At 32.6% G+C, this 12,501-nt stretch overlaps 1 protein-coding gene across 1 annotated transcript in view; it reads right to left on the reverse strand.

The window, feature by feature from the left end:
* LOC148949434 (uncharacterized) overlaps positions 1-12,501 on the reverse strand; it is a 74,040-nt gene that overhangs the window by 607 nt on the left and 60,932 nt on the right. The window lies entirely within an intron of this gene.

The raw sequence follows: 12,501 nt of genomic DNA on the forward strand, positions 1-12,501 counted from the left end.
CTATATCCCATACACCCAGATAAAAAAATAATATTCAATTCAACCAGTTTCCTGTTTTCAACACAAAATGAGCTACCAAAAATTTTTTAGCTATGTAATGTTCGAACTGTAATTACATTTTTTTGCAAAAAAAAAAGTTGGGATCAGCACCAATGCGTCAAGATACATCTGATCTTCTTTTAAATGTAGCCACATTGGCCTTTTCTTGATAGAATTAAATTAAAATGGTAGTAAATAATACATTGACGAAACTATGTTCTAAATTTCGAAAATTTTTGGTTAATGTAGTGGAATACCAGGCCGACTAAAAATGTTCCTTCAGCCAAATTCAAACGCAGATATTGGCTTCTATCTTGAAATTCATTTCTTTTGAAAATATCTTGTAGTAACCTTGTCAAAATTTTTGACAGACAGCAACAGGCCCTGTCAAAATATAGTTGACTCTGTCGAAACCTCATTGAACATATAAAACAAATGAGAAACAATTAGTGTCGAAATTTAAGGGTCCTCTGACAAAAACATAGTTGTAGAATTACGATTACTTTTTCAACAACAAGAGATTTTGACAAAGTGGCACCGATGATTCGACAGTGCAATTTTGGAGCCACTGTTGAAATTTTCCTTCAAAACAGGATAACTCTGCTTAGTTGTGACTTGGAACACCATCTCTTGAAGCCGTTGTTATATTGTGACAATGCCAAACGTGGACACTATATCCCATACACCTAGATAAGAAAAGAATATTCAATTCAACCAGTTTCCTGTTTTCAACACAAAATGAGCTCCCTAGAATTTTTTTGCTATGGCCTTTTCTTGATAGAATTAAATTAAAATGGTGGTATATATTATATTGACGAAACTATGTTCTAAGTGTCGAAAATTCTTGGTTGATGTAGTGGAATACCAAGCCAACTAAAAATATTCCTTCAGCCAAATTCAAACGCATATATTGGCTTCTATTTTGAGATTCTTTTCTTTTGAGAATATCTTGTAGTAACCTTGTCAACATTTTTGACAGATAGCAACAGGCCATGTGAAAAAATAGGCTACTCTGTTGAAACTTCATTGAACATATAAAACAAATGAGAAACACTTAGTGTCGAAACTTAAGGGTCCTCTGACGAAAACATAGTTGTTGAATTACAATTACTTTCTCAACAATGAGAGATTTTGATGATTATTAATTCTAATAGTATTTCACATGAAAAAACATTAAAAAAAAGCTTTTTTTAATCGTAGTTTTACTAATTTGATGCTAGATCTTTCCATCATCTGAGGAACTGCCACTTGGCCTCATACCATGTGCATATTTTTAAGTACTTGTCTTGGTTGATTACAACACCCTATTTCATTTATCACTGAATAACTTTGAAGTGGACCCTGTCTTAATAAATTTTCTATATGTTTTCTTTCAAATAGATCCCAAGTTGTAAAATACAAAAATCTTCTCTCTGAAGCCCACCCTACTTAGCGTGGAATTCCTCAAGGAATCTTGTAAGGCCCACTCTTATATCTAGTATTGATTAATGAAATTAGTAAGAAATTCCCTCAAAGGTGTTAATATGTAGATGACCTGCTGATCCTTGAAGTATGTCCTAAAAACAACAAGAGACCCCCTCAAAATTCTACCCATTTTTAGAATGAAGCTAAGAATTTACATATGAAAGTAAATTCCACTAAGTTAAATATAATGACACTGGACTTTCCAGACAAAAGATAGTAAAAACTAAAATTTTTAAAGTAGATTAAAATGCCAGATTAACTTTGAAATGGCAATATGTTGACAACATTTTCATTGTGAACAACAAAGAAATCTTTATTGGACTGTTAAAGCTTATAAGAAGTGGGTCATTCCAGGTGGCGTTTAGAGATGCTATTCTTGTGGCATATATGCAACACTGAAAAAAGGAAAATTTCATATGACCTAGGTCACACGATTACACTCCATATGATTATCCAACTTCGATCCTATACTTGAGACAATTTTTCAGTTTTTTGCTTCTACTATCTGAATAGTGTTTAATATGTTTATACATTAAACAAAGTTGAAGATAAACGAAGAAATAAAGCAAAAAGAATAGGCATATCGAATGCACCAGGATTCACCCACAAGCATTCCCCGATTATTTTGACACGTGTCGAATTGGGTTCCAGCTTGCGTCAAAAACACGTAATATTTTGTTTGTCAAATTTGTAGGTGAAAACGCTCCAATTTAAGAAAATCAGAGTTTTGTATCCTTTTCTGATAAAACTTCAGACTTCCAATCAAACATTTAGATTTCTAGATATTTTCGCTACATACTGAAACCATTTTCAAACCAAAATTCTTTAAATTAAGCCTTCCAGACCAGAAAAAGTGTTTTTTTTTTACAAAAACTGTCGAATCATCGGTGCCTTTACCCTATAATTGAATAAGGAAATCAAAAGTCTTTGGTTGTCAATAGAAGTGTCTGCCATTTCCCCGTAAAGGCCAAGGATATTAAGTTGAAACTTTCAAGGAATGTTGAGGGGGAAATTGAACTAAGTCAAAAGACCCCAGGCGCATCAAAGTTGTCAAAATAGCATATCTGTAAGAGACCTACAAAACTTCCAGATTGGAAATGGGTAATCAAAAGCCTTAATTTCCTTTTTAAGAGTAGATAATAATTGGAGGGCAACCTCCCTCCCTTCTTTTTTCCTAACCATGCCCCCGACCCTAAAATCACACGATAAATGTTTTGAGATATAAATTTTGTTTAAAATAATAGCAATTCCACAATCTTGAATATTAATCAGAAAAATTGAAAAAGAACGTTATAAATGTTCCTTTCAGAATCAATAACAAAAAACTGTCAGTTAAAAACGAACAGAATTTATTAAAAAAAAACTCAAAAAGAAGTTTGTTCAAAAAAAAGTAGAGTTATATTAAACCGCAGACAAGCAAAAATCAATTCATATAAAGTGCAAATCACACTCTGAGCTTTAGAAGGCATAGAATGGCGTGGAGCTCTATTGCTGTTCGTTTTACGTTTAACTTGAATATACATTGTAATTAATGTTTGGCCTTTTTTGTGCAATGACAGCGATTACGGTATTTCTGCTCAGGTTTAGTTTAATATAATTCTTTACTTTTTTTAATTAATATTTTGATATAACTTGTTTGAGCCTTACCCTTTCCAAAGGGTATGAACCTTTTATGAACTAAACAGATACTTCAAATTTCAGAAGCAGAACTTTCAGAAAATGGCATAAGCAAGGGACAAAGAAAGTATCACAGCTTTATTTCATCTTGATTTATAATTTATTAAGGTTCTTTTGGAAAGTATTTTAATTATAAAATATTTTCGTCATAGCTTGAAATCCTACTTAAATTCTGTTATTGTGTTTCTGACAGTTATAATAAAAGGAAAGATGCAGTCTAGCTTGATAGAAAATTCTTACTTCATGACAGTCAGAAAATTTCGATTAGATTATCAGGGGTTCATTGTGTAATAGCATTGAAGCCCTGTCCCTTATGCCTTTCTGTAGTCCTAGTCTATGTTCAAAAGTTTGCTTAGTAAGAATTTTTTACTTCAGTGTACTGTAATACATCAGATTGACGACGCTTCTTGACTACTAAGGTCCGTGTGTCAACCCTAATGTTTGTTACTAAAGCCCAGTTCGAACTGTGGGTCTCATATTACCAGGCTCAGATCAAACCTACTGCACCAACACAGGATCTTCAACACATGATCCAACACAGGATCTTCATTTCAGTGTTTATCTCAGAATAAACATATTTGAAAAAAGTATTGTCTAGCCAACTAATTGGATATATCTTTTTTAATATCTGATTACTCTATTCATTACTTGGTAAATTCGTCCCCAACCCTTTAAAAATTTATTTCCTTTTAATTGTTGCTCTTTATTATCTCCCATTTGTGTGATTTTAATTTCAGTGTGTTCCCTGTCCAAGTCTTTTGAAATAACTTCCCCCATTCCCATGCCTCTTTGCTTTTTTGTACATTTGATCATACTGATGCAAGAACATCCTAAATAAACAGAAAAACACTGTTTACTATTCTAATGAGAAAGATGCTATACATCTTATTCAAAATGTACATTTTTACTACTATTTAATACTCTGATAGGGAATCATGGTTGTGTTAGTGATTTGTGCTGGGCTGCCCTGCAAAAAGCGGGGCAGAAAAGATGCAATGCTACTTAGTGGTTTTCAAATTTGTTTTTGTTTGGAACACAGAGACATGTCTCTGTTGGAAACAATCTCTGTTTCCAACAGAGATTGTTGGAACACAAGTCCTCAATTGACAAAGCTATGGAGCTATGCCAAAGGCCTGAGACTTTTGATTCCGCCTTGGCTCAGCATGTGTATGACAACCCGCACCATTTCGCGTTATTCGATAACACCTCCATTATTGCCCCTGTTAAAGGTCTCATCCTTTGGCATAGCTCCATAGCTTTGTCAATTGAGGACCTGTGTTCCAACAATCTCTCCCCCAATTGCTTATGGGTTCTTCCAACATAGAAACAGCCGCAAGAACATGGAACCCTATACACACCACTGCCCAAAATAGGGCTCGTTTTATCTTTACCGCTGTTAAAATAGTTCTGGATTTTATTAGAATTTCTGAAGGTGACATTTAAGTTATGTTTTTTAAGAATTCTTTGCAATTTGTCACCTAATTTGCGAAAATAGGGCAAAGCAGTAAAAACTTTCTTATCACCCACTAAAGGGATGATATCCGTTGGAGGTTGTGGAGATGATAAATCTTTTTCTGCCTTTTTTTGTCTTTTTTCAATGATGGATTCCAGTAACTTGATGGGATATCCATTGCAAAACAAAATGTCCTTCAGATAATTTAATTCTGGGATTATATGAGCCTTTGAACAAATTCTTATGATACGATCAACTAAAGATATAACTACTCCTCTTTTTACACAAGGAGGGTGGTTGGAAGAGAAATGCAAATACCTATCATTATGTGTAGGTTTTCTATAAATTGAATATTTAAGGCTGATATATTTGTTGAAGATTAAGACGTCTAAAAAAGGCAGTTTATGATTATCTTCCAGTTCCAAGGTGAACTAAAGGTTGGAATCGAAACTATTAAGATGAAGTAAAAAAGCGTTAAGTTCTATCTCTCCGTGATTCCAGACAGAGATCACATCATTGACAAACCGGCCCCAGAACCGGTGTTTCAAAGGAAAAGTATTCAAAGCGGAGATTTCAATAAATTCCATGTAAAAAGTGGCCAAAAAAGGTGAAAGGCTTGTACCCATAGGGAGCCCATTTGTTTGGGTGAAAAATTGATTGCTGTACCGAAAATATAAGGAATATCTATTGCAAAGGCGAACAAGTCGCATAATGGTTTCAATGTCTAATGTTTTGTAATCCATCCGGTCAATATTATCTTCTAGTTTCTTTTGAAGGGCAAATTCACATTTTTTTTATATCACATGATGTATACATCGAAATGGCATCAAAACTGGCCAAAATTGTGTCTTTTCTTATATCAAGGTTTTTTAATTTTTCCACAAGGTGTACTGAATTTTTAATGTAAGAAGCTTGCGTCGACATAAGAGGACGAAAAATTGTGGCTAACCATTTTCCCAGTTTGGAAGCTGGCGAACTATAAGAGGCCACACTTGGGCGCAGAGGAACTCCATCTTTGTGAATTTTTGGGAAACCATAAAATTTAGGAGCGGAGCCCCCTTTAGGGTTAAACATTGTGTATATTTGTGGAGTAACGAGTCTTTCTTTTTGTGAAATTCCCAGCTCTTTCAGTACTTCACGGGTGAACTTGTCGGTGGGGTCTGACTCTATACGTTTATAAGTGTGAGTGTCGGACAAAATATCCGTAACTTTTTTATTATATGAGATTTTATCAAGGATAACAATTTTATTCCCTTTGTCAGCCCTGGTGATAATGATAACCTCCGCTTTGAATACCTTTCCTTTGAAACACCGGTTCTGGGGCCGGTTTGTCGATGATGTGATCTCTGTCTGGAATCACGGAGAGATAGAACTTAACACTTTTTTACTTCATCTTAATAGTTTCGATTCCAACCTTCAGTTCACCTTGGAACTGGAAGATAATCATAAACTACCTTTTTTAGACGTCTTAATCTTCAACAAATATCTCAGCCATAAATATTCAATTTATAGAAAACCTATACATAATGATAGGTATTTGCATTTCTCTTCCAACCATCCTCCTTGTGTAAAAAGAGGAGTAGTTATATCTAGTTGATCGTATCATAAGAATTTGTTCAAAGGCTCATATAATTCCAGAATTAAATTATCTGAAGGACATTTTGTTTTGCAATGGATATCCCATCAAGTTACTGGAATCCATCATAGAAAAAAGACAAAAAAAGGCAGAAAAAGATTTATCATCTCCACAACCTCCAACGGATATCATCCCTTTAGTGGAGTAGAGTGCTAACTTATACTTCTAAGAGTCCTATGTTCCTTCCGGTTTTTCTGGTAGGTAATTCTATTCTACAGGGGCATTACACCCTTTCAAAGAGAGTGAGTATCCTCTCACATAGCCTTATACTTCTATGGCCCCTCCGTACCAAACAGGTTTTTCTGGTAGGTATTCTATTCTAGAGGTCATTACATCTTTGCCAAGAGATTTACGCAATTAATTAAACCTGTATTATAAAACCAGCGCGTCTTGTTTCGAGTTTTAACGGACAAGTTTTTGAAAAGCAGACAGTTTTTCTTTTCTTGTTTAGCATTTGCAAAAAAGGGGTAATTAGTGAGTGGAAAATTTTTTAATGCTTTTACAATCGGAGATGTTTGATTAACCTTTGCAAAAAAAAGGGGTAATGGGATTTGTGAATTGGAGGAGATGCCATTATTATGTACTGTATAATACACAAGTGATGTTTCGGAGCGTATTGTCAATTTAACGAGAAATGACTGAAAAGTGTTTTGAGGGAGATGGGTTGCATGGAGGGTTGAGTGGCAGGAGAGTTCAGTTAAAGGGGATACAGTAACACGGGGGATGCGGTTATACAGGGGGTCAGCTACCAGGGGGGTCAGGAGCACGGGGGTGGAGTTAAATGGGGATTGAGGTCCACGAGAGTAGTGCTTTGTCGTGGTTTAGCTTGTCACAGTTTTAAAAGAGCTTTACGGGGATTGAGAGACTCAGTTGCCTGATTCAATGCGTTTTTCCTTTAATTGAGGGTCATTATAAATGAAACTGATGTTTTAAAACAATATTTTATGTATATTTTTATATTGAATAACGGGGTATGAGACAATGTTGAAGGATCACGAGTAGAGTTGATTTACGGTAGTTTCATTAAAAACTTAAAGTGTGTGTTATATTATGAGTTTTGGATCTTTTAAAAGACCGTTTAGGGGTGGGAGATACCCATGTATCTTACCCCATTTAGTTTTTCTTTAATTTGTGGTCAATGAATACGGCATTTGTTATTGAAAAAATTAGTTTTTGTATATTTTAAAAGTTCTGTAAGGGGTTCGAGAGACTCAGTTGCCGGATTACAATTGGTTTTTCTTTAATTGGTGGTCATTAAAAAAGAAATTTATGTGTTATATTAGTAGTTTTTTTATCTATTAAAAGAGATTTACTGGGATTGAGAGACTCAGTTGCCTGATTCCATGTTGTTTTTCTTTACTTGGTTGTCTTTATAATCGTTATTTTATTTTTATATATGTAGTTCTTGTGTCTTTTAAAAGAGATTTAAGGGGATTGAGAGACTCAGTTGCCTGATTCCGAGTGGTTTTTCTTTACTTGGTGGTCATTAAAAACGAAATTTTTGTGTTAAATAAGTAGTTTTTTTATCTTTTAAAATAGCGTTAAGGGGTTTGAGAGACTCAGTTGCCTGATTCCGTGTGGTTTTTCTTTACTTGGTGGTCATTAAAAACGAAATTTTTGTGTTAAATAAGTAGTTTTTGTATCTTTTAAAAGAGCTTTAAGGGGTTTGAGAGTCTCAGTGGCCTGATTCCGTGTGGTGTTTCTTTACTTGGTGTTCATTAAAAATGAAAATTTGTGTTAAATAAGTAGTTTTTGTATCTTTTAAAAGAGCTTTAAGGGGATTGAGAGACTCAGTTGCCGGATTCCGTGTGGTCTTTCTTTACTTGGTGGTCATTAAAAATGAAATTTTTGTGTTAAATAAGTAGTTTTTTTATCTTTTAAAAGAGCTTTACGGGGTGTGAGACACTCAGTTGCCTTATTCCTTTTGTTTTTTCTTTTATTTGTTTTAATTAAAAAATTAATTAGTGTGTTATATTATAAGTTGTTTTATATTTTAAAAGAGCGTTAAGGGGATTGAGAGACTCAGTTGCCGGATTCCGTGTGGTTTTTCTTTACTTGGTGGTCATTAAAAATGAAATTTTTGTGTTAAATAAGTATTTTTTGTATCTTTTAAAAGAGCTTTACGGGGATTGAGAGACTCAGTTGCCTGATTCCATGTGGTTTTTCTTGACTTGGTGGTTATTAAAAATGAAATTTTTGTGTTAAATAAGTAGTTTTTGTACCTTTTAAAAGAGCTTTAAGGGGTTTGAGAAACTCAGTTGCCTGATTCCATGTGGTTTTTCTTTAGTTGGTGGTCATTAAAAACGAAATTTATGTGTTAAATAAGTAGTTTTTGTATCTTTTAAAAGAGCTTTAACCGGTTTGAGATTCTCTGTTACCTTTTTGCGTGTTTATGTTATTGTCTTTTTTTTAAATAAAAAATTATATTGTTTTTTATATTAGTAGTTTTTGTATCTTTTAAAAGAGCTTTAAGGGGATTGAGAGACTCAGTTGCCGGATTCCATGTGGTTTTTCTTTAATTGGTAGTCATTAAAAATGAAATTTCTGTGTTAAATAAGTAGTTTTTGTATCTTTTAAAAGAGCTTTATGGGGTTTGAGAGACTCAGTTGCCGGATTCCGAGTGGTTTTTCTTTACTTGGAGGACATTAAAAACGAAATTTTTGTGTTAAATAACTAGTTTTTGTATCTTTTAAAAGAGCTTTAAGGGGTTTGAGAGACTCAGTTGTCTGATTCCGTGTGGTATTTCTTTACTTGGTGGTCAATAAAAACGAAATTTTTGTGTTAAATAATTCGTGTGTTTATATTTTAAAATAGCTTTAATGGGATTGAGAGTCTCAGTTGCCAGATTCCTTGTGGTTTTTCTTTACTTGGTGGTTATTAAAAAAGAAATTTTTGTGTTAAATAAGTAGTTTTTGTATATTTTAAAATAGCTTTAAGGGGTTTGAGAGACTCAGTTGCCTGATTCCTCGTGGTTTGTGTTTACTTGGTGGTCAGTAAAATCGAAATTTGTGTGTTAAATAAGAAGTTTTTGTATCTTTTAAAAGAGCTTTATGAGGTCTTATAGACTCAGTTGTCGGATTCCGAGTAGTTTTTCTTTACTTGGTGGTCATTAAAAATTAAATTTGTTTGTTAAATAAGTAGTTTTTGTATCTTTTAAAAGAGCTTTACGGGGATTGAGAGACTCAGTTGCCGGATTCCGTGTGGTTTTTCTTTAATTTGTGGTCATTAAAAATGAAATTTTTTTGTTAAATAAGTAGTTTTTGTATCTTTTAAAAGAGCTTTACGGGGATTGAGAGACTCAGTTGCCTGACCCTGAGTAGTGTTTCTTTACATTATGGTCAATAAAAAACAAAATTTTGTGTTTAAAAAGTATTTTTTTTTTCTTTTAAAATATCTTTAATGGGTTTGAGAGACTCAGTTGCCTGAGTCCGTGTAGTTTTAACTTACTTGATGGTCATTAAAAAATAAATTTTTGTGTTAACTAAGTAGTTTTTGTATCTTTTAAAATAGCTTTAAGGGGTTTGACAGACTCAGTTGCCTGATTCCTTGTTGTTTTTCTTTACTTGTTGGTCATTAAAAATGAAATTTTTGTGTTAAATAAGTAGTTTTTGTATCTTTTAAAAAAGCTTTACGGGGATTGAGAGACTCAGTTGCCGGATTCCGTGTGGTTTTCTTTACTTGGTGGTTATTAAAAATGAAATTTTTGTGTTAAATAAGTAGTTTTTTTATCTTTTAAAATAGCTTTACGGGGTTAGAGAGACTCAGTTTCCGGATTCAGAGTGGTTTTTCTTTACTTGGTGGTCATTAAAAACGAAATTTTTGTGTTAAATAAGTAGTTTTGTATCTTTTAAAAGAGCTTTAAGGGGATTGAGAGACTCAGTTGCCTGATTCCTTGTGGTTTTTCTTTACTTGGTGGTCATTAAAAAAGTAATTTTTGTGTTAAATAAGTAGTTTTTGTATCTTTTAAAAGAGCTTTACGGGGATTGAGAGACTCAGTTTCCAGATTCCGTGTGGTTTTTCTTTAATTGCTGGTCATTGAAAATGAAATTTTTATGTTAAATAAGTAGTTTTTGTATCTTTTAAAAGAGCTTAAAGGGGTTTGATAAACTCAGTTACCTGATTCCGTGTGGTTTTTCTTTACTTGGTGGTCATTAAAAACGAAATTTTTGTGTTAAATAAGTAGTTTTTGTATCTTTTAAAAGAGCTTTACGGGGATTGAGAGACTCAGTTGCCAGATTCCGTGTGGTTTATCTTTACTTGGTGGTAATTAAAAACGAAATTTTTGTGTCAAATAAGTAGTTTTTGTATATATTAAAAGAGCTTTACGGGGATTGAGAGACTCAGTTGCCGGATTCCGTGTGGTTTTCTTTACTTGGTGGTCATTAAAAACGAAATTTTTGTGTTAAATAAGTAGTTTTTTTATCTTTTAAAAGAGCTTTACGGGGTTTAAGACTCAGTTGCCTGATTCCGTGTGGTTTGTCTTTACTTGGTGTTCATTAAAAACGAAATTTTTGTTGTGAATAAGTAGTTTTTGTATCTTTTAAAAGAGCTTTACGGGGTTTGAGAGACTCAGTTGCCTGATTCCGTGTGGTTTGTCTTTACTTGGTGTTCATTAAAAACGAAATTTTTGTTTTAAATAAGTAGTTTTTGTATATTTTAAAAGAGCTTTAATGGGTTTGAGAGACTCAGTTGCCTGATTCCTTGTGGTTTTTCTTTACCTGGTGGTCATTAAAAACGAAATTTTTGTGTTAAATAAGTAGTTTTTGTATCTTTTAAAAGAGCTTTAAGGGGTTTGAGAGACTCAGTTGCCTGATTCCGAGTAGTTTTTGTTTAATTGTTGGTAAATAAAAAAGAAAATTTTTTGTTAAATAATTATTTTTTTTATATTATATAATATATTTAATAAAAATTAAATTGCATTTAATACTTTTCATTTAAACTAATTCAGTTTCTATAAAAAATTTGAAATTATTTCGTTTAAACTTCTATAAAGTTAAGTTAACATGTTTATCTCCAATCCCCACTCAAGAATTTTGATCTGTAAGATCTGAGAAAAACTGGTTTGTAATTGCATTCATCATATGCGATAGAATTGACTATGGTACGAAAAGAGCTCATAAAACTGCGGTTTCTATAAAAAAGGCTGAATTACAAAATCAAAAATAAATTGCATTTACTACTTTTAATTTAAACTAATGCAGTTTCTATAAAAAATTTGAAATTATTTCGTTTAAACTTCTATAAAGTTAAGTTAAAATGTTACCAAATTCCACATTATTGCACAGAAATATCAAAATTGTTAGTGGTATTGTTACAATTGTTACCATGTAGAACTACAGAATGATTTAAAACTGTATTAAAAGTTCAGAAACACATCTATACTATTTGCTAACAATAGCAGAAACACATTTACCTTCTTTCGAATTATTTTAATTTAGATACTTGTTCAATATCTCCAACCCCACTCAAGAATTTTGATCGGTAAGATCTGAGAAAAACCGGTTTGTAATTGCATTCAGCATATGCGATAGAATTGACTATGGTACGAAGAGCTCGTAAAACTGCAGTTTCTATAAAAAAGGCTGAATTACAAAATCAAAATTAAATTGCATTTACTACTTTTCATTTAAACTAATGCAGTTTCTATAAAAAATTTGAAATTATTTCGTTTAAACTTCTATAAAGTTAAGTTAACATGTTACCAAATTCCACATTATTGCACAGAAATATCAAAATTGTTAGGGGTATTGTTACAATTGTTACCATGTAGAACTACAGAATGATTTAAAACTGTATTAAAAGTTCAAAAACATATCTATACTATTTGCTAACAATAGCAGAAACACATTTACCTTCTTTCGAATTATTTTAATGTAGGTACTTGTTCAATATCTCCAATCCCCACTCAAGAATTTTGATCTGTAAGATCTGAAAAAAACCGATTTGTAATTGCATTCAGTATATGCGATAGAATTGACTATGGTACGAAAAGAGCTCGTAAAACTGCAGTTTCTATAAAAAAGGCTGAATTACAAAATCAAAATTAAATTGCATTTACTACTTTTCATTTAAACTAATGCAATTTCTATAAAAAATTTGAAATTATTTCGTTTAAACTTCTATAAAGTTAAGTTAACATGCTTCCAAATTCCACATTATTGCACAGAAATATCAAAATCGTAGGTTAGAAAATCACAGGCTATTTTTTTATTGCATTCAGCATATGCAAAAG

This window comes from Artemia sp. Qi Xiang Cuo, chromosome 8 (genome assembly GCF_049724085.1).
Source record: "Artemia sp. Qi Xiang Cuo chromosome 8, ASM4972408v1, whole genome shotgun sequence".
Taxonomy (NCBI): domain Eukaryota; kingdom Metazoa; phylum Arthropoda; class Branchiopoda; order Anostraca; family Artemiidae; genus Artemia; species Artemia sp. Qi Xiang Cuo.